Raw genomic sequence first — 24,335 nt, forward strand, 5'->3', positions numbered from 1 at the left:
ATATATATATATATATCCCAATGCTGGTAGAACTCTCTTGCCCTCTGTCTGCTCTATTTTCAACACAGGAGTTGGTTTTGGTTCCTTAATAACATATTTCAAAAGACCACTGACATAGATTCTTCAATGTCTTCGTTTCTTAATGACACATTAATTTTCAAAAGACCACTGACATAGAAGATTCTTTAATAGGAATAATATTATGTTCATATTCTCTACTTACTGACATTTTCTCTCAATCACTTTTGCAAATGTAAGAAAAAAATGTCACTCACAATATCTCAAAAACACACAGTCTCTACTCAGTTCTAATGAACTCAACGAGGCTAATTTTGTACAGTTTTGCGTCAATGTAACGAAATAAAAAGGCATTAGTTTGCGGTAATAATAGGCGTAACACCTATTGCTTATTCCAGCTTTTGCGTTGCGTTAAAGTCGGCAAAAGTAAGCAAAATGAAATGAAATCTTTGAGTTTTACGTACCACGATTATGCCGGTTAGGCTAAAGGAGACGGTGATGATGAGTAATGAATGAAATGGTGGAATGAAGAAAGTGGGAGGAAACGGGAGAACCCCGAGAAAACCCACGCACGCGGTGTTTGTCCACCACAAAGTTCACTTGGTGGGGGCTGGGATCGAACCTGGGACCCCAAGCACCAGAGGTGAACGCCCTACCACTGAGCCACCGCGACCCCCGGAGAGCCGATTGCCAATATCAGATATATTATTAGAAGATATGATAATATTTGTACGGTAAAATTTTGTGCACCTCCCGTAGAAATTTGTACACATTCAAATAATTTTGTATGCCCCTGTGTTTCCAGAAAATTAGCTCAAAAATTTCGAAATCAACAATCAAGTTGGAGTGCCGACTCTTCACATCAAAGGTTTAAGTAGCTAAAAATAATCTGCGAATTTTGTGCACTTTTGTACACCTTTTAAAAATTTTGTAGACCAATGTATTTTGAAAAACTGCACAAACTTACAGATTCTACCACAAGCAAACCATTAAGTTAAAGTGCTGATTAGCAATATATGACATATAATTTAAGAATATGATTTTATATCTGCTGTAAAATTTTGCACACCATCCGTAGAATTTTGTACACCATTAAAATCATTTTGTACACCCCTGTTTTTTCATAAAATTAGCTCCAAAATTTCGAACTCAACCATCAACTTGGAGTGCGGAATCATCATATCGAAGATTTAAGTAGACAGAAATATGTACGCATTTTGTACACTTTTGTACACCTTTTAAGAAATTTTCTACACACTTATATTTCAATACAATTGCCATTAAACTTACCGATTTTACCATAAGCAAGCCATCAACTTGGAGTGCCGATTAGCACTATATGACATAATTAGCGGATATGATTGTATATATGCCGTAAAATTTAGTACACCTTCCGTAGAATTTTGTACGTCATTCAAATAATTTTGTACACCCCTCTGTTTCAAGAAAATTAGATCCAAAATTTCGAACTCAACCATGAACTTGGAGTGCGGAATCTTCATAGCAAAGACTTAATTAGATAAAAATAATCTACAAATTTTGAACATTTGTGTAAACGTTTCAAAAAATTTCGTACACCCCTGTATATCCACAAAATTTGCCTTAAAATTGCAGATTCTGCCTAGGGATGCATTCGAGTCGAGTCGAGTCGAGATTTAAGCCTGTCTCGACTCGTCTCGAGAAAATGTTGTCTCGACTCGTATCTCGACTCGAAAATATGTTTCTGTCTCGACTCGAGTCTCGACTCGACAGAGTCTGTCTCGACTCGACTCGAATTCGAGTCGAGACAAAATGTACGAGTAAAAATATACGCACACATCAGCCAGACCATCATGACTACCTACCTAATTGTCAGTATGTCGACTTTTGGCATGGATAAAAACGGCGACACGTCTTGGCATACACGCAATGATCCTTGATAGGTCGCTGGAGAGAGCTGGAACCACATGTGCTCACTCAGGTCACCTAATTCCCGTAAATTCCGGGAAGGGGGGCGATGTGTTCCGGGAAGGGGGGTGACGTCACGTTCAATCACATCCCACAAGGGACATCACTCAAATGTCCGGCTCCAATTTCAATGAAACTTTTTTTGCTGATAGAAGGCATGTATGCATCATTATTTGTGATGACAAAATTTTGCCATGGTGCATGTTTTCTATATTTTTTTAAATAACTTTTAAGAGTGATGTGGTTATTAGAGATTACTATAGAAGTCCCTTACTACCCTTTGTAAACGGAGCGTTAATGAAGAAAAGTGAAGAAAAACCATGTGGATACATATAAGTCCTGGGGGGAAGTCGTATGGTAGATATGAACTTGATGGCAGCCATCTTGAAATCCGCCATTTTGAATTAAGGTCAAGTTTTCAAAATGGGAATAGGGTAATATGATACATAATTTCGGGCTAGAATTTAATTAGAAAAATAATGGTGAGGTTAGTTTTAAGATATTAAAACTACAGGCATATTAATTGTTACAGGCATATTAATTGTTTTTACTTACTGTGTGCGCAAGTCCCTTCTTACTTTCGTCTCAAGACCTGTAAATCGATCGCAACGGCAGAGCCCGGTTTCGCACTAGTGTTTAGAAATCTTTAAACTCACTTGAGGCAATATTTGTGGATTATTGTATTGTATTTTGCCTTTAATTAAATTTGAACCCACTTCATGATCTTGTGTAAAGTATCACTAAAAGAGAATTTCTGTTTTTATGGAGAACGTAAGCATAGCAATTATAAAAGGTGAGTAAGGTGCGTATGTATTTATAAGAAAGTTTATTTTACGAGTCTTTTGTGGTTCCGCCAACCTATTCTTTAGTTGTTTTTTTTTTTCAAAATACTCATATCTCATAAATAAAAGAGCTATTATAAAATCTCTTACCACTATTCTTTAATACTTATAAAATTTTATTTATTGTAAAAGCACTGGCGAGATATTTCTTATCGCCCACTAAAATTATGATGGAGCTCCTTCGTGGCTTACGGTTAGCATATTTGCCTTTGGCGTGGGAAACCTGGGCTTGATTCCCGGTGGGAGTTCATGTGGTTCGGATTCCACGTTAATCAGTAGGTCCACGTCACACATAGCCTCGCTGCTGAACGGGACGTTAAACTCAGAATCAATTCAACTCAAAATTATGGTTTTGACTTTATTATGATGTCATTAGTTTAAACGCCCAACTGCCCAGTAATTATAAACACTGACTACATTATAAAATTGTAATTTGTGACGACTAAAATATCAGAAATTAAAGATTATTCTTTGGGTTTTGGAACATTTTGAAAAACGTGAAAAACTGGTACTGCACCGATACAACACACCTTTTGGATTTGTCATTGTGTAAAGTGATACAAACTAAAGAAGAATTACAACTTTATGAAATTGTATTAGGACTTATTATTTAGAAATAAACACCAAATAAGTGTAATAGTTCATATCCGTATCAAACACCAAGTTTATGATGAATCAACTACACAAAGTAGGATCCAAAAATGCTCATTGCAATTTGTTCCATCCTTCAGTCGAACCAGGAACTGAAACATAAAGAGTGACATTTTCTTTTTAAAGATACTTTGTCCAGCTAAGTATTGTGAAGGTTTATGTTAGTAGAAGGAATTGCATTCCATTATACAAGCGCAATTTCACAACTTTATGTACACATTATTAAATATCAAACACCCTTGTCCATATGATTAGCGTACGCGTCTTTGCTGCGCGAGACCTAGGTTCGATTTCCGATGGGAACTCCTGTGATTCTGAACCCACGTTAATTTGTAAGTTCACGTCTTATATAGCTTTGATGCTGAAAGGGACACTAAACTCTAATCTAATACTAAATACAAATATTTAAAGAAAAATGATGACGCACCAAGATGACGTGAATTTGGCTATCAAATCCATTTTGTGTTTTCAGTTATTTTCTAGTAGTATTTTTTCTAGGCATCCTTTCAAAAGACAGTGATGCAAATTTCGTAACTGCGAATTCCTGTTAGAAGCCATGAAATTATCCGATTAGATGCAAAATTTCCCGTCCACTAAAATAGATACCGTAAATTTACAATATCTAACAATAAATAATTTTGAAAGATATCGCTTTCGAGGGAAAAAATGAAGTGAAATGTTTGAGTTTTACGTCCCACGTTTATGCCGGTTAGGCTAAAGGAGAGGGGTGATGATGAGAAATTAGTGAAATCGTGGAATGAAGAAAGTAGGAGGAACGGAAGAACCCCGAGGAAACACACGCACACGGTGTTTGTCGACCACAAAGTTCACTTGGTGCGAGCTGGGATCGAACCAGGGTCCCCAAGCACCAGAGTTGAACGATCTACCACTGAGCCACCGCGGCCCCGCTTTAGAGGGGCCATGACTTATAGTTGAACTCATTCTCGTAGTATGAAAGGCATTATTTATAATTATGCATGATAGGATCACAAACAAAATTTAAAAATATTATGTGCACTTTCTTTTAAAAAAACATTATATTGTCTTATATGGTGTGGGAGGGAATGTTATATTCGAAAAAAAAGTCCTGCATGTTTCTTACCACAGAAAAGATGCAACGATAGGTAGTCTATTTTTCAATTGCTTTACATTAGCTTGATGTTTCAAGTCTTTTGTGTGTTTCTGAAGTTCACTTTTACCACAAAAGAGCTCAATATTAACATGTCTTACATAGCTTTGGTTCGATTCTCAACACGGACTGCAACTACCCGTTAAATTGTGCATCCGAAAGGCACTCTTTGTTAAACCTCGCTTATCACCGCTCCTCTTAATAATATACTGTATATAACTTCACCGCGAAGCAAATGTTGCATTTCTCTCTTTCATCCTAACACAAAACAAAACTAACCACAGCTGTGACACGAAGGAGCTATTTCGAAAAGAAACAAGCTGTGCTTCATAGAGATGTGTACCAAATGATAGAAGTATAAAGTATTGTTTTCTTTCCTGTTTATTGATATCAGTTGGTATTCTTAATGAGTTTACTCATTAGTTTAGAAAGAGTATATATGGAATTTGGACATATGTTGTACGTATTCTCCTGAGAAATTGATGAGACCAGAAAAATTATAAGGACAGATGGAATAGGTTTAAGCGCATCTACGTGACTTTATCAAATATTTATTCTTCATAATGGTACCACGCGGAAAACTTGGTATAGGCCTACTTTTATCTTTGCCTCCCTCTGTTAGCTGTTTTGTATCATATATATCGGATGGTTTTGATATTTCTTCTGATCATTAAAACAACAATGGTACCTGTGTGCGTGCAGAAATGCAAAAGCACAAGGTAACTTCCTATTTGTTTTGGAAACAACAAACCCATTTCACGTGTGCGAGAGAAATTGAACACAGCGAGATCGGGTGTTTACTCACGGTCAGTTCGCAGCAGGAGTCCATGGTAAAAGATTTGGCTATCTCGAAAACACTCGCAAAACCTTACAAATACAAAAGACTGCGCTTCAAAGAAAGTTTAGACACAGATGTTTCAATTTTCTTTTAGCATCTTTCTTCAGCAAAAGAGTCGGTTCATTGTATTCGAAAAAGGGAAGGGAGAAAGGGTGAATTTATATTTTATGTGGGGGGTAACGTTGTAAGTAGTATAAACAATACATACCGCTTCCGACTCTGTACTGAAGCACTTCCTTTAGCGGTATATCACTAGATCTATCCTGACCGTCATCCCACCTCAAGTTGTAAAGTAGAAAGGGACAGAAGTATTCAACATGACTGCGCACTTGAGTTTCAGTTCACAATACTAAAACCAGTGAGCAAGTAAACAGTCTTTTGTAGGATCGTGTTTTACTTCTTGAATTTATTTTTGAACATTTCTGTGAATTCAACAACAGAACGCAGTAGAAATACGGACTAGTTTTTACTCCAACCATTATTTTCGCTCCAACCCAGGGATGCCACATTTATGATTTCGTACTAGATTTAGTGATTTTAGTATTGAACTAGTGATCTAGTACGTACTTTGGGTAAATAGGCACATTCTAGTGATTTTTTTGCATTTTTTTCTGATGCAGACAAAAGTGAAGGAAATGGTTCTTAAAATAAAAGGAAGAAGTATATTGCAGTTCAAAACAAATGTAGAAACCTTAAATTATTTTTTCTTTTCCCTCTGACTGAATGAAACCCCTGCTGTGTAACGACCTTACGTAAACAACGGCTATCTTTGGTCCGCTACCTCCTTTTGTTAGCCGACATGAGATGGGTTACTTTTTTTCTGGAAGAAAGTGAAGAAATAATTATCCAGTACATTTACGTTTTGTCAGGCACACAGGCGCAGTCTGTACTTGTTTCCTAACGAATTTTAGCAACATAACATAAATGAAACATATGTACCAGAAAATAGAGGCTGTACAAACGGAAAATTTCATCTGTGATACATTTGATGAGAAATATAGTTAGATGTCACGTGCAAGCACTCTAAACATGTCCTATCCTGTAATTCTATTCGTATGTTTATGTAGGTGAGACTGAGAAATCAAGAAACAATAATAACTGGTTTTCTTCCAGGGGAAAAATCTAAATGTGAAGGGGTGTTACACTGGGACTTTAATTGCGTCCTTTGTACAATATTAACAAGTAATAGCAATTTTTTAATTTATTTTAGTTCTTGGGGAGAGGAAGATGGAAGCGAACCCTCGTAAGGACCTCTGCAAGGAAACATGAATACTATCCGCCACTGTTTGTTACATTACACAAAATAGTTATATATATATATATATATTGAGTTTTAGTCAGGGTTTTCATTCTGCAGGAGAGGGGGGGATAGTAATACCTGACGAACATTTTCTATTCTCAGAGTGTTGCAATGATAGCATTTCCTCCATTATAACTTGGCCAAGCTATACATTATATGTAAGGATTAAGTTAGCCTAAAAAGCTTAAATTTCTATGGCTGTTTTACTCTGTACCCATGTTTCTCATTTTCGGTCTACGGGACTCTGTGTCCGGAAATTTTCGATGGCTTCCCAAGTCGGAAAATAAGTGTATCAAAGGCATATATATTATATCTATGGTTATATGAGGTATGGATCTACAGTTTAAAGTGGGATACCGGTAACAACTTCATGAGCTTCCACCGTAAATCGAACCAGAGTCTCCCGCGATCAAGGCGTATGTGTTAACCATACAGCCACAAGGAAATTCACATAAGCACACACACATATATATTGTTGAGTTGATTTTGACTTTACCGTCTCTTTCAGCAGCGAGGATATATGAAATGTAGACCTACTGATTAACGTGGAATCCGAACTACATGAGCTCGTGCCGGGAATTGAACCCGAGTCTTCCACGGCAAAGACGCATACACTAGCCGCGGAGTTCACACACACACACAGAATCAGAGTCCTCACACATCAAGGGTGAGAGCTGTGCCACTGAGTCACAGCGGCCACGGGGCTAGGTCGAGTCCACTTTACGTTCATAGTTTCTTAGTACATAAATGTTACGATTATGAAATAGATTTTCCTTAATGAGCTGCATAAAAACAAAAGCTTTCGAAATGCATTAAACAATAAGCTCGATTTGAGTGTGAACTTAAAGTTATATCAGAGTGTAAATACGGATACGCACCAAAGCTCGAAAACTTAATACACTATTTCTCCTATATAGTCAGTATGTATCAAGCAATCGTTCAGCTTTCATTTGAGAGGATGGAAATCGAAGGCCCCTGAACAACTATGTTACTAATGTGCGGAATGTATTTATCTTACAGTGAACTGCTTTGATGCCAAGTGGTCAAACTCCAAAATTGAAATTTTCCAGGAGTGAAAGTTGAAATTCAATATCTCATGAACAATCCATATTTCTTTTATGTTGGGAACCAAAACCATAACTACTGTATGTAGTTCATTGTTTTATAATTTAGTGTTTACAAAAATCCTTTTAAAAAATACCTATTCATAGAAGTGGATGGTACTTATCTGTACTAGTTCTTGGCATCCAAGCAGTCCATTTATTGTAATACTAGCTTAATATACCCATTCTTCGCATGGGGTCTGTATTTGGAAGTCAACACCTGTGGAAGTATCACCATTCATTTCAGTGACCGCGAAAACTATGGATTTGACACTAGTATCAATCAATATGGGCTATTTATACATGTCTCGGTATTCCTCACCCGCTGAAACCCGGCCCGCATACAGTAGTAGCTGAATTTGCAAGTCATCGCTGATGGAAGTGTCACCATTGATCTCAGCGACCGTGAAAACTATGGATTTGACACTAATGTCGATCAATTTGGATTACTTTTACTACATGTCTCGCTAAACGCCCCCCTGAGACCCCCTGGTTCCAATTTTGACAAAAACGCTCCGCCTTAGACTGGGACTTGGACCAAGGTATCCGTGACCAAAATTTGGTAACTCTCGGTCAACTTGTCTGGTCCCCAGGTCGGTCCCAGTAAACGTCCCCCCCGAGACCCTCCTGGTTCGAAATTTTAAAAAAAAAACTCTTCGTCTTGATCTGGGGCCTGGACTAAGGTACCCGTGACCAAATTTTGGGAACTCTCGGTCCACTCGTCTGGTCCCCAGGTCGCACAGACAGACAGACAAACACACAAACAAACTCTTTATTTTATTTATATTAGATAAGATGTACTATGTAAAATAGTCTCGCATCATAATATGTGATGTACAACAAATGTTACATTATATATTATCCGTAGCTCGTGATATGCTGCAACATATTAAAGCCTCAGAATAGTTGGGCAAGCGAATAATCCAGAAGTTACGTAACCCTATTGCGTTCATGGGAACGAAAACACAATAATTATAACTATGCTAAATTACTATAGACTACCAACTGCTCATTCAGAGAATTTATGAAGTTCACTTTATCGCAATAGTTTTATACAAACTAGATTTAGACTACGGATAATAGTTTTATACAAACTAGATAATCAATTATTATTATTATTATCATTATATTTGCAGTACAACCAAATACAACGACATTAACTATTAGTTCTAATTAACTGAATTGAGCTGAAAATTAAATCTTGATCTTTAAAGATTAACTATTAATTTTATGCGTTCTGTACCTTTCTGAAGGAATAAAAGCTGGAATTGGTTTCAAGGCTGTTTCTGAGTGAATACTTTCTTCAAAATAATATTAAAAATTATAGAAAGATTTTCGAGACATTCGAGTCGAGTCGAGATTTTTAAGAGCTGTCTCGACTCGAAAATTCGAGTCGAGAAATACGTTTGTCTCGACTCGTCTCGAATTTTACAAAGTGTGTCTCGACTCGAATCTCGACTCGAATTCGAGTCGAGTCGAGTCGAGATTCGAGACATGTCTCGACTCGAGCGCATCCCTAATTCTGCCACAAGCAAACCATCAACTTGGAGTGCCGATTATCAATATCAGACATATACTTTGCGGATATGATTGTACAGTAAGGGACACTTCTGGATGGTATACTCATATGGAGATTTACGGGAAAATTGCTCCTCCAGTTGAGTCCGAAGTATTTGCAAGGAAATTTTGCAACCGAATTAGCTTTAAAGGAAGGCGGTGGCATAATCGCCTGGCACTGAAAATTTCCATACACTTTTGCAAAGTTCCCACTACCGTTTACAGCAACATTTCTCCAAAATGAGATTAATCTCTGACGTGTAATTCTTATGGCAAACAAATTACTTGATATTTGTCCTATTCGTAAAGATAAAGTGCAAGAAAAAATGAAAACTCAATCCTGTTGCTGTTGAAATGAGCACTCTTTAAGTCGTTTGAACTGAAATGATTTTGCAGAGCCTGATTAAATATTCCGTCACTTCAGGAGGGTGGGAAGATAGAATCCCGTCCCATTCAGTGTGGAGACACATACATTTAATTAAATGTTTAGTGAGAGTGAGCCCATTGGTATAGCGCTTTTATGATTTGAAGTTTTTCCTCCCAAGCTCTTATGTCATAGTTGATGACATTGGAGAACGAGAGATGCAAATATGATGAAAGAGAGACACAGCCACATGTTCAAATTTAGAATTTGAGTCAAAATGATCGGATACCATCAATACTTTGTCGAAAATTTTGATTTTGTTAGTAGACATGTAAAAGCTCACCCTAACCCGATAGCATCCCACAACCAATTGTTGAATTCAATGAAATGCAATGAAATCTTTGTTTTACGTCCCACGGTTATGCCGGTTAGATTAAAGAAGACGGCGATGATGAGAAATGAACGAAATTGTGGAATGAAGAGAGTGGGAGGAAACGGGAGAACCCCGAGAAAACCCACAAGCACGGTGTTTGTCCACCACAAAGTCCACACGACGCGAGCTGGGATCAAACCAGGGACACCAAGCATCGGAGATTAACGCTCTGCACTGAGCCATCACGCCCCCTCATTGTTCAATTCAAGTGGAGAACTCAGTTGAGAGCATCAGATGATTACGGAGGGGCAGAAACATTTTAAGGTATGGGAAACAAAGAATGAAAAAAATTCTCCACTCTGGATGGGATTCGATCATAGAACGTCAAGATTACCAAGCAACGACTCTACTCACTCAACCACGAGGCCACACAGAACGATACGTCAGATACAAAACTTTTGTTACTTATAAAACGTTTAATTATAAGGGAGAAAGCTTGGAAAATTACCCGTCTCTGGTCTTTCTTTCCCTGGCACTAACTTAGCTACTGTTGTCCCAGCCTGGAAAGAATATTTTCCATCAATCTAGAAACTTTCCTAACATTTTTCATTAATTTTTACCAACACAAAACCTTTATCCATGGATGTTCTGCATAATTATACTTACACAAAACAATTACTTCCAATTCTATTAATTCCAGTGACAAGTAAACAGAAATACTGGACATGAAATTCTATACCTCGCCAATAGTCTTGCAGAAAATATCCAAATTCAATTTTTCTATATGGAACAGGGGGAGCACACACGCGGCGTTTAAGGAGCGGCAATGAGATTTGTTTTTTGGGAGGAAGGGACATAAATTTACATTCAAAATGAAAAAATCGCACGTTTAATTATACCATAATTGTACCTTTAAGAACGCCAAATGCGAAGGAGAACGAATGTATTCTCTTTGACTTAAAAGAATAAAATTATGACTGAAGATGGAAGTGAACATAGCCTGATGACGTTTAGGAACAATGGATGCTACCAAGGAAAGGCGTAGCGAGGAGGTCTGGACCCTCCGACATTTGTAAAAGTTGTTAAAATAAGACGGAAAATTGTGGTTTTATTCAAAAAATTCTGGGTCTCGACCCCGGATTCCCCAAAATGAACGTTTAGTCAGCGACCCCACGAAATCAAATCTTGGTTACGCAACTGACACAGTGATGTACTCTCCTATGTGTGTGACATGTAAATCAATGTGAAATTCATTAGAAGAGGGGAGAAATCCTGCTAACAATGAAGGCATTCTTTTTCTGGTGGGGAGGAGGAGAATGATAAATATGGGAGAAATTTCGCCCAAGCACTTGAAGGGATAGTCACCCTTCGCCTAGAAGAGGTCCAATTCTTAAGTTGCAAAGAGCTAGCCAAGAGTCTAGGTTCTTCCTCCTCTCGAAAACTAGGAAACCACCAAACAAAACATTGGTTACTACTGTATCAGTTAAGTTTTATTTGGAAAAACCGTCTGCTAAAAACTACTACCGAAAAATAATACAGCAAATATCCAAAAAATGTTCGAAAGATATATTTGTGAAACATAAAAGAGACAGAGAGAGAGAGAGAGAGAGAGAGAGAATTATATCTGCACATAACAGTGTCCCTCGGTTATAAATTTAAACAAAGGAACTCTTTTCTTTAGGTTTCTTAGATGAGTGGTTAGCGTACTGTACTTCTGAATACAGGGTCAGGATTCTAGTCCGCGGAAAGTATATTGTTTTCCTATTTTCTTTTTGCTTTTTACATCAAGTGGAATTAATGTGCTCCTGCAGTAATATCTTTCCAGGGAGGGCTTGGCTCCTACACGGTTATTGCGCACAAACTAACAAAATACGTATTCTTTTATTTGTTGCGTATTTTCCTTTCAATGTTTAGTTGCAGTTCTCTTTTGACGTACTACAGTCGATATTCCTTCCTCAACTGTTTGGAGTGATCTATGCCAAACCCAAGAGTTTTTTTTTTTTTTCAGAAAAACCATACAGGTATTCCCTAATTTTCGTATACAATGTCTGTGCACAATTTTATTCACTTCGGTTCACTTCTTGCCTTGTGGACGTCAAATTTAAGACCTTTGGGTGCAGGGACCGCTGAATATAAAAAACTGCCTTCGTTAATTTTTACGTATTGTCCGTTCACATAGTCTTGTTGTAATTCCTCATGTCCTGTAGGTGCACTTCTCTCCAGAATTTCTGTTGCATGTCTTTAGAAATTACATAAATAAGAATAACTTTCTTTCTTATGATCAAAATTGTCACATGTTTTCTTGGAAATATGCTGAAGAAGGAAACACATACTTCCAAAAAATATTTCAATATAAAATTAAGAAATAAGCAAGTTCTAATTAAACAAACAAATATCTGAAACTTTGATCACTAAATTCTAAGTTCCATATTCGTAATGTGGTAAACGCGCAGCGAAATTTGCAAAGAAAGAGCGATTTTATGTTCTATTAGAAATATAGCCTAAATCTTTCATAATGTTAGTTGCTATACATACAGCACAGCTCTAACAATCATAGGTATTAAAGATTTTACACGTAAACAAAGGATTAAATAGAAATAAGACATAAAATACGCGAAACGATAAGACATTTTGTCTCAGTGGTTTCCTTATAATTGAGTGAGTGTTACTACCAAGTGCCAAGTGATTGTATATTAAGTTGCTTTGGTATAGTAGCTGGTTAAGGCGTGTTCGTTGTGCGCTGAACTTTCTCCACGATCGTCAGTTCAAATCCCATACCCCCATCAGGATGCCGCGGTCGGCAAGAGGGATTGCCGCCGTCGACGGTGGCAGGCCGCCGGTAGGCAGCCGGCACCCGTCCGCGGCGGCACGACGATCTACTTGTTCAAAATTGCCGACCTTTTGCCGAGGCGGCAAGCGGTCGAAAATCGTAAAAAAAAAAAAAAATGCCCCTTGCCGACTGTTGCCGACCGCCAGAGTCGGCAAAACAGTCGGAAAGACCTCTTTCCGACCCACTGCCGACTCCTTATGCCGGCCTCTTTTCGACGGCGGCGCCGGCGCATTTACTGCACCTTTACGGCTGTTTGCCGACTGCTCGGCAAGGCAACTTTCCGATGGCGGCGCCGGCGCATTTAATGCTCATTTCCGGCTGTTTGCCGACTGCTCGGCAAGGCAACTTTTCGACGTCGGCTTTCCGATTCTCCCACATCGCATCCGACTTCTTGCCGCCGTCGAAAAGTGGCCCTTTGCCGATTGGAAATCAACGTTTCAGGAAGGCAAAATTTTCATCAGCTTTTACATTAGTCTTGCCTTAGTCTTCCTCCATGCTATGATTTCTCGACAAGGAGCTCCCTTGCAAGTTCTTGAAGTATAAAATACTTGCATTTTTTTTGTATGTCCCAGTAAAAAATTTTGTTCCTTTTTGCTTTTTTGCAGTACTCTCAGCCAAAAAAGAAGAAATTGAATGGGACATGGAAGTATTACATACTTTCAGAACGAGCAATTGTGCCCTTCATGAGAAATCATAGCACGGAGGCAAACTTAGGCAAAGCCACTGTAAAAAGTTGGTGGTGAAAGTTTTTCCTTCCTGAAGGGTTGATATCCAGTCGGCAAAGGGCTACCTTTCGACTGCGGCAAGAGGTCGGATGCCGGCTGTGGGAGAATTGAGAAGCTGACATCGAAAAGAGGTCCTTTCGAGCAGTCGGCAAACAACCGGAAAGGCGCATAAAATGCGCCGGCGCCCCCGGTGGAAAGTTGCGTTTCCAACCAGTCGACAGACAGCAGAAAAGATGCGTAGCACTGCAATGAAAATCATGGCGGATTCCCACCAGTAATGTTGCACTCGGTACATACGCAGTACATTTCTACAATTCTCAGTACGATTTAAGTGCTATATAGAGGGAAAGTATCTGTGAACGACTTACAAATGCTTAAAAGCGACCTAAAAATAACAACTGAGCAGCTAATAATGAACGTTAAGAATAATTCAATTAACATGTCTGTGGGCCTAATGTGAAAAACTTATAACAGTCTGTACATTTTCCCCCTAAAAGCACATTTTTCACTATCACGACTACTAGGAACAACACTGTTCTATGCAATCGAAATTTGCTAGTTTCAAACGCTTTCTTCGAAAAAAAAAAAAAAAAAAAAGCCGCAGCAATCCGTCGGAATACGGTCTTTTCAGGTTGTCGTTTTCCCATCAACTATTGGAAAAATAATTTTAAAGGTCAATGATTTTCTAAATTTTTTAAAGTACAGGGGTCACACTCCCAATGGAAAATGAGATTTAAATAAAAATTAATGAAGTAAAAATTATAAATAAAAATACTGTAATAAAAGGTATATGGTGGCGGAGAGATTCAAACCGAGCCTACACGCAAAAAAAAAAAAAAAAAGTTACTAGTAAACAAGAAAAAGGTGGACAGTAACCAAGTTAGTTTTTCAATATATGGAAAACAGAGACGTGTGTCCAAGCAGCCAAGCCAAAAAGGTTAACGAGAGAAGGTGATAGCAACCTTTCGTTACAGGTTAATATTGCTATGTTACAGTGTAATAACTCACAGGGATACGCTAACCGATCACGTAGTTACCACTATCAATCATAGCCTGTAACCGGTAACCTAGTTAGTATGTTGGAATAACCGACTGCTCGGTTAATGAAACAGGGTGCATCAACTGCAGTAACCGAGTATTTTGGTTAATATAACATATTCAATTACTGAAAGTAACCCATTTACTGGGTTAAAGTAATACGGTAGGACAAAAGTATAACCAAGTAGATCGGTTAATATAACAAATTAATAAATTAGTTAAGATACCATATTTACTCGATTAATGTAATAAGGTAGGGCCAGTGGTGCCCACCCCCCCTCATGTCCATGACGCACCCCCCCTCAATTGCCTATCCGTAGGTGTTCTTCCATGAAAAAAAATATTTTCGATTAATTTTTATACCCTCTCAAACATATTTATATAGATTTTAACCCCCCCAAATATTTCAATGACGCAGTTTGCGTCATAGCCCCCCCCCCTTGTGGGCACCCCTGGGTAGGGCAAATATTTAACCGAGTAGATCGGTTAATTTAAACTGTTCAGTTAATTGAAATAACCCGTTTACTCGGTTAATGTAATAGGGTAAGTTAATTCTAGTAACCGAGTATCTCGTCTAATATAACCTCCTTTATTAGTTGAAGTAACCATGACTCAATTTGTTATAACCTCTTTTGCTTTGTTGTCCATATATTGACAAAGTTTCCAGGGTTAAAATTGTGTTTAACCTTTCTGAAGGTTAAAATTTTATGCCCAATTCAGAATTGTTCTCGCTTTATAATTTTTGAACCACTTAACGTAGCGAAGTGAAATAAACGTTTATGTACAAAGCTAAATTTTTCTCTAGTTTATAAAACCACATAAAGTGACGTACTATTTTCAATATGAATCTGAGGACGGTGTCTTATACAGAAAGGTAAAAGCATTGTTTAGAATGATTCAGAATGAATAATTGGAAATATTAATTAATAATAGTATAGAAAAGGATTATCAATGCAATGCGAAATGGTAATTCCTTAATTTCCTATAGTAATTTGCTAATTGAAATTTGAAAAATTATTTCGGCTGCAACATAACAGATTTCTAAAAGTACAGTAGTGGGTCTATTTAATAATCCATAAAATTATGTTACCACCTTTCTGTATCATTTGAAGAAAGACGAAAAATGTATAGTTTTATAAAAGGGAAAGAATTTAGCTTTGTGGAATGGATTTGTTTCACGTCAAACTTAAGTGGTTCAACGGTTTATACTGGGACACATTTCTGGGTTCGACAAAAAATCTTAACCTTAAAATCAATACAAAATTTTAACCCTGAAAAACATAAAGCACTTCATAGTCCTGTAAAATATAAAGCTTTTATAGTCCTGTAAAACACAGTAGAACAGGAGCTCCGTGAGTTTTTACATATTGTGAACAATATGAAACAATTGAAATAAAAGCAGAACAATGTTATAAAGAGTCATGACAGTATCCCACCGCCCTTAATGTGAATTCTACTTTCCATTTCCATACTGCAGAGTTTTTGATATTCTGTTCAATTTACTGCAAATAGATGGTGAATATAAAATTAACTCGAAAAATTATTCACAGAGTCAAATAAGCTAATTAAAATATAATGATACTGCAAAATATGTTATCCGTATAGCTCAGCCGTTAGGGATTATGTGTATGAATCAAGCTTCAAATACTGGCCACAACATTTTTCACTAGCAATTCCACGCCTGCGTCTCTGAATGCATTCATTTTCTTATACTACACTGAAAACAAAAATGTCTCTGCATTTGTTGTAACTTTGGTATTAAAAAAAAAAAAAGTGGCCGGAGCGATCACTTGTCTGCTTGTCCGGCTATGGTCGAAAGTGTGGGGCAATAATTTAAAATCCCCGATACTAATGCATCATGTATGTATTGTTGAAACCAGGGTCAAGGGCGCCGATCCTGGAGGACCTTTCCCCCCCCCCCCAAAGCTCAAGTGATCTTCCTCGCATTGTATTTATGAATATACCATATTTAGTATAATTTGAATACAATTTGTCTTTAAATCCCTATGTATGCCTATTGCATGTAGATGCCCCCTCCCCCAAATTTACAGAGAAATCGGCACCCTTGGCCAGGGTACAGCTTTACTTGCACCCAGGGGTAAAAGTGGATTTGAAAAGGTAGGGAGCCGCATGAATTTACCTGTACCTATCTTTGCACATTGTAATTAAGTTAGAAAGTGGGGGGGGGCGCCACGGATATATCCTGGAAGCGAGGGGACGGCGTCCACCCGCATTCTCCACACTTTTACCCCTACTTACACCCATTACTATATTCGTAGAAACCAAACACTGAAATGCACCAAACACAAGTTCTAACGACTAAGCTATCAGTTCTCACTCTATGCCTTAAATATTTATTTACATACACTTTAAAAGTGGAAATCATATTAAGTTAAAATAACAATTAAGTAGGTAACTAATTGTTCATTTAATTCGTTTCTATACGATTTATACATTAATTGTATACAATGAAACAGAAAAATGTGAGAAAATAATTTATATCGTAAGTGAAACAGCCACATGTACAGTATACTCGTAGTGCATACCCATTATATAGAGAAAAAAAGGTTAATGAAGTCATTTACATCAAAAATGAAATGTTTTAACATAATACTTTGCAAAGATCCTTTGTTTTAAAGGAATTCTTTAAGAGAATAAATGAAGGGAAGATCACAATTTTTTCTGGTCTATATTAGCACTAAAAACACACCAAATTGTATTAACAAAATACAATGCACATCGTATTAACTTATATATATTAGCCTATGTAATGAACCTTATCATTAAATAGAAGTTATATGTAATATACCTTCGGAGGTACTACTATTTTTTTTTTTTTTTTTCAAGAAAAATTTGTAGCATTTCATAACATTGAGTTTTAACACAGATAGCCTTCATACAGTATGTAAAATCAGAAAAGTATTTTTTGTTTGGTATTTTTCTATATGTACCTATAACAGCACTTGCCCCCCCTCCCTCCAAACACACATCCTGGCTACGCTACTGCTCTCTGTGGGTCTTCTTCCATTGCAACACTTCTGTCTTTCTTGAGCAACATTTTCCCTTGCTTCCAGAAATAAATGAAGAATCTAAAATAAAACAAATATAATGCTTTGTAAAATATACTCTTCAATGTGTACAGCGATGGCACATCACGTATATTTATTACAATCGAATATATACTTCATCACACCAAAACCAAACCAAACTACACAGTGTAATAGACCTTGTTGCAATGAACCGGCTTCAACGCTATATGTTAGAGATTGCAGGAACTACGTCTACCTGAGTGACGAATATGTAGTCAACCCATTGTGTTACCTGCCTCCAACAGGTGTACAAGGGAAATTCTAGACCAAATGGCCGATAAGTCTTTTATTTAAATGATCCCAGTGTACATCACGACGCTGGGTAGATTGCGAAAATTTGGGGTGCTCCATCAGGGGATTGAACCCGGGACTATACATACATGAGTCCAACGCTCTAAGCCCTAGACCAGAGATCGTCAACTGAGTGAGACATTTTTACATTCTTCGGAGCTAGTGGGCAGCGAGGTGCATAACTGTTCATTTACCTTGAGTGAAATCAGAAAATAAATGAAATGAAATCTTTGAGTTTTACGTCCCACGGTTATGCCGGTTAGGCTAAAGGAGACGGTGATAATGAGAAATGAATGAAATGCTGGAATGAAGAAAGTGGGAGGAAACGGGAGAACCCCGAGAAAACACACGCTCACGGTGTTTGTCCACCATAAAGTTCACTTGGCGGAGGCTGGGATCGAACCCGGGACCCTAAGCACCAGAGGTGAACGCTCTACCACTGAGCCACCACGGCCTATTATACTTTTGTTCATAACCAGACTATAGTTCAATTCATTGTGTTGGAAAGTTGATGGGAGGGGAGATCTGAGGTGTCCCGTATTCTCATGGAGAAAATATGGCAGGTTTGTTTACGCTGGAAGATGTTAATTTCATGTAAGACATTTTGAAACATTTATTTATTTCATACAACATGAATTGTATCTTTGTTTTAAATTAATAGATCCCTTTTGGTATCCATATTTGGCGAACGTCAGTCAGGCTTCTGGATGACTTGATTTACATTTGTTCGTTTGTCTGCCGAGCTCCTTTATGGCTAAGCGGTTAGTGTACGCGTCTTCGGCTTGGGTGACCCGGGTTTGCTTCCCGGAGGGAGCTCACGTGGTTCGGATTCCACTTTAATCAGTAGGTCCCGTCTTATATAGCCTCGCTGCTGAAAGGGACGTTAAACACAAAATCAACTCAACTTTCCGACTTTTAAGTTAAAATTTTCAGAGTGCAAGCACGAGACACTCTAAATTTCCTGTTTGGATTTTGGCGGCATACCAACGTAAAATATCAAAATGGCTGCCATTTTGTCAAATGAGCGAGTATCTACGATACGAAGCGCAATTTTCAGTCTTTTAAGTAGAAATTTTGACGGTAGAAGCACAAGATATGCTAAATTTGCTGTGTAGATTTTCTCGGCGGTCCAATGTAAAAAAAATCAAAATGGCGGCCATTTTTTCAAAACGGCAGTGAGTAGAAAATTGTTGCAAGTTGTGACAATGACAATATTGAAATATAAATCACATTTTAACACTTTTACCCCAAAGACATTGAAACATTTCGAAAAAAACCGATTAAACCCAATTAAACCCGAAAATAAACGAAAAACCCATATGGGCCCAGGTGGGTTTGGCTTTTTCAAAAAAGCCCGGGTTTTTTCAAACCCTGGCTCATGATGAGCTTTTCTCCTCAAAAAAGTTTTAATAGTAGTCGCTAATGGTTTTCTACAGATGTTAATGTTAAATTGTTTAATTTTTTTCAAACTTCCGATGTCCAAGTTTTTGTACCTACACATCGTGAAACAGTGTCAGGAGAAAGGGTTAACACTCGGAAAATGAAAATGAAATTTTTGAGTTTTACGTCCCACGTTTATGCCGGTTACGCTAAAGGAGACGGTGATGATGAGAGATGAATGAAAATGGTGGAATGAAGAAAGTGGGAGGGAACGGGAGAATCCCGAGAAAACCCACGCACACGGTGTTTGTTCACCACAAAGTTCACTTGACAGGAGCAGGGTTTGAACCAGGAATCCCATGCACCAGAGATGAACCCTCCCACTGAGCCAGCGCGGTTCGCAAAAAATCAAAATAAGACAGTCTGGTGCAGGTGTAGTTTTGGTGCACTACATTTTGGAAGATTTACAGGTAAAATTCAATACTTTCCATGAAAAGACATGTTTATAAGGAACGAATTTCTACAGGTAACTTAATTACATACAACGTAATACAACTGTATCTTAGGTTTACTAATGTTAAATCATTACAAGTGCTTTACGACAAATAAAACAAATGAGTGCATATGAAAAATGGCTCTATTAGATGTTATTTTCCACGGGCGGCTTATTTCTGCACTGTGTACACCGGCATCATATTTCTGCTCAGTGTGCAAAACCTGTATTTTGTTTACAAGTGGAGAGTTACTAGTATGAAACAACAACAAATGTTGTTGAAACTTGTATTATTCTCAAAACGCACTTCCTTCCACTACCCTCACTTCTGCACATACACACTATCGCTGACGTGCCTGCTCCCTTCGGACGTATTCCCGCGTGGGCCCACCAGCTTCGCCCTATCTGACTCGTTTCGATAGCATTCGTGCTATTTAGTGGCCACCCAGCACAGATTGTTTGTGCTTTTTTGCGCTGTTTTTATGCTAGACATCTGGAAGCCTTATTTATATGCAAATCGTAAAAGAATTATAATTTTTCAACAATTACTTCTAGAGGTCCCCTTGAATTTTATTTATGCCAAGTAAAATATATTCCGCCCATTGGAAACCGTCTAGGGAACAATAAAAAAGAAACTGGTTAAAGGATTATAAATTTTCATTTTTTTTTTTAATATTGCGCCACAAGTAAACCTGTACACAAGAGCGTTTAACAACTACCTCATTTCTCCTGTATTTTTTTTTAAATTGGAAGTTTTCGCTCACCTGTGAAACAAGTCCTGCAGTATATAATCTAGTGGATCTTATTAGGTTACTAAAGAGACACTAAATACTAGTGAATACTAAAGGAACACAAACCTTTTCATGGCACAAGCATTATGAGAAATTGTCCACGCTTCTCTAAGATAATTATCTTGCTTTTTGTTATTTAGGCTTAAAACATGTATAAATCCGAACTTGTGTTCGTTCAGGTTTATTTTCGGCGCACCACCCGGAATAATTGATGAAAAATTTTAATTATTTCACCAATTTCCTTCTTATTGCTTCTAAAATATTTCCACTGGGCGACATGAAAATATCACACCTGGCATAGATAAAATTATTAACTGCTTCTAGCAGCCTCCTTTAACCTCCAGTTGGTTATCGATTAATTTTCTCAGTGTACCACTCACCGCGCTGACATTTTCCCGTGGAGTAGGATTTCTGTTTGGAAATAGCGTTCCTTTGATTGTATTATAAGAGTGCAGCCTGTATACCACCTCGCTTTATTAAGTATTTTTGCCATAAGAAAAGGTTGCGGGTCACTTTCTCATTCTATTATGCAACAACTATTCACAAAAGACAAAATCAAGCTGTCACCTCTAGCAGTACGTCAGAGCACTTAATCTAAAATTATCCAATATAACCTAACCTAAATTTAGGGATTTACTGTTGTATCGTAGAACCAATTTGAAAATCGAAAAAAAAAAGTACCAAAACGTACTCCGATCGGTTCTATTTGGTTGGATTAGATTAAGTTACGTTCGATTACTTTACATTAGGTTAGGGGCATAAAAACTACAGTGCAAAAAACACAAACCAACCTGTGCTAGTCAGGGGCGGATCCAGGACGGATTTCTGGGGGGAGGGAGGGAGATTGTAATACTACTACTTAGAGCTACTTTTGAGTACTCCAAACTCTGGAATGGGTTTTATTTATATATAAAATAAGAAAGTTTCCTCATTTGGAAGGGGGACAATCGCCCCGATCGCTACCCCTGGATCCGCCCCTGGTGCTAGTTGGCCACTAAAAACCACGAATTCTATATAACTGAGTCAAGCAGGGCAACACTGGTGGGCCCGCGCGGGGGTGTGTTCGAAGGGAACAAGTGCGTCAGCGACGGTGGGTATACGCGTAAGCGAGGTTAGTGAAAACATGTGGGCTTTGGTAATCATACATATTTCGATATCACTTGTTTTATGGTTTCATACTAATAACGCTTCAGTTCTAAAGATAAAATACAGCTCTCGTACACTGTGTAGAAATACATTGCCGTTGAGTTAAAAGCCACTTACCTTACAAACTAAGGCATGTAAACTTTTGCAATTTCAAGAAGAAAACCGTGTACTACAGTTTCTTAACTGTCCTTCGTTTTTTAAAATAAAAAATTAAGTGAAATCCTTAAGTTTTTTGTCCAACGGTTATGCCGGATAGGCTAAAGAAGATGGTGATAATGAGTAATGAATGAAATGGTGGAATGAAGAAAGTGTAAATAAACGGGAGAACCCCGACGAAACCCACGCAGACGCTGTTTGCCCACCACAAAGTTCACATGGCGATGGCTGGGATCGAATCCGGGACTCCAAGCTCCAGAGGTGAACGTTCTATCACTGAACCAGTGCGGACCCTACAATTGTAATCGAGTTCTTGATATACCTTAGGGGGTCCGTGAAGGTAAGCAGAAAGGTAACAAATAAAATCGAAGTTAATACACAGGTTGGGATAGGTAGTACCATTTAAATCACTTTCTTTGATACCTTCCCCCCAAATTTTACATGCCACAGACGCCAGTGCGCGGGAACATACTATAACCGAATCTACCAATTAACATATGTAACACAACATATAAAATTTATGACAATTTGAAATGTATATGCATAATAGTAAATTAACTCACCAAATGTATATTGCTCTCTCACGTCATACTCAATGAATAATCCATAAAACTATGAGCGTCCTGCTACTTCGGGAACTGATGCAGCAGGATATATACTTTAAACGAATATATTTATATTTATAAACATTTTTTCCCACTTGTAAACTCAACCTTAACGAACTTTTTTTGAATCCTCAACCCACACTGCATCACCATGTGACAAATGAAGAACGCGAACCGAACATAAAGGCAGCGCAACCAGACTACGATTTCTGCAATCAGGCTCTTCAGCGGCACTGGCGGCTCGGCGCCTGTCCGAGCATGTTTTCAAGGTCGGTCCATCCGCTGTTTGCCGACCTTCTTTCGGCTCCTTTACTTGTCGGTACGCCTTCAACGTTTCGACGTCTTTACAACTATCATTTGCCTATGTCGTTCCGTCCGCTGTATGACGACTTCTGCCGACTCCGTTTTCACAAGACATGTTTTATGGAATTAGTGCCCACCCACAAAAAAAACCTTCGGACAGTTTCAATTTTTACTTCATCATTAAAGAAGATACAGGCTCAATTCATTTTCCAAAATTCGACTCTTTGCCGTTGGTACGCGTTCTTGAATCTTTCGCCGACGTCGTTTTTTAAGAAATTTTTTAAGAAATCTCTTTTTGCAGTCGTCGTCCGACTGTCTGCCGACTGTAACGAGAGAGCTTTTTACGAGGGAAATATAAGCCCTAATTCGTATTTTAAAGCAACAAATTACCTTCTAACTCTCTTTGTTTTCTTTTGGTGAACGAATCTCTTTTTGCTCGTCGCGGTCGAAAATCGGGCGGAAAGACGCCGGTGTTCGGCGCCGGCAATCCGACCGCGGCATCTGGTCGGCATGGACAAATTGTCCGACTATAGGCGGCAGGATCATGATGGGGACCCTACTGTAACTTCTTTCTTTCTTTTTTAAAGAAAAGCTAGATCCTTTCAATTCGTTAAACAATAATGTTTTGTTCTAATAATTTTCTTAGTATTATTATCTTCATTCAAGTTTTTTTTAATTATTTTCAAATAATTCAAAATTATGTCTTTAAAGAATGTTACAATGATCAAGAATTTTATAAAAATCATGGGTCTTCTAGGGTTCATCCGTTTTCTCCATTTGTGTGCATTCCATCATTATCATGCATCTCCTTATCGCCGTCGCCTTTAGTCTAAGAGTATAATCGTAGGAAATTAAACCTAAAGAAAAATAAAATATATAATTAGATAACTATAATATTTTTCTCATTATATAAAAATAAACTCTAAAGTTGTCTACGTCTTCATCACAGGAAAATGGCAGAACCGTCTGAAATGAACATAGTTATGAGTTGGCTCCTGCAGGGATATTAGCACTATGCTACGCTTAAATATCGAAAGTCAATGTCCGTCTCTAGATGCTTGTCATAACAAAAATATTAAGATATTGAGAAACGATATTTTTATAACTGATTCCGCGTTTTAAGTATAGGTAGCACCTCTGTGTCAACCTCTATTCAAACCAAAACTACTAGAAATAGAGCTTTGAGTTACATTGTTGATCGTCATAGAACAAACGCGGCAATAGAAGCGAAAAGCGGGCTTTCGATTTAATATCTCAAGTAAAAGGTCATTTTATCATTATTATTCTACCCAAATGGAAAGTTGTAAAGATTTACTAGTACTTCCGGTTTAGAAATTGCTAACCAAAGAGCAAAAATGCTAAGAGG

The 24,335-nt window shown here is 37.9% G+C and overlaps 1 long non-coding RNA gene across 1 annotated transcript in view; it reads right to left on the reverse strand.

The window, feature by feature from the left end:
- The window catches only part of LOC145690594 (uncharacterized), a 127,315-nt gene extending 104,521 nt beyond the window's left edge, over nt 1-22,794 (reverse strand). Inside the window, exon 1 of the long non-coding RNA XR_014132247.1 lies at nt 22,625-22,794. This is a non-coding gene — a long non-coding RNA (uncharacterized LOC145690594). The remainder of the gene's footprint in view (nt 1-22,624) is intronic.
- Between the last annotated feature and the right edge of the window lie 1,541 nt (nt 22,795-24,335).

The sequence above is a fragment of the Thermobia domestica genome, chromosome 7 (genome assembly GCF_964235325.1).
Source record: "Thermobia domestica chromosome 7, izTheDome1.hap1.1, whole genome shotgun sequence".
NCBI classification, from domain to species: domain Eukaryota; kingdom Metazoa; phylum Arthropoda; class Insecta; order Zygentoma; family Lepismatidae; genus Thermobia; species Thermobia domestica.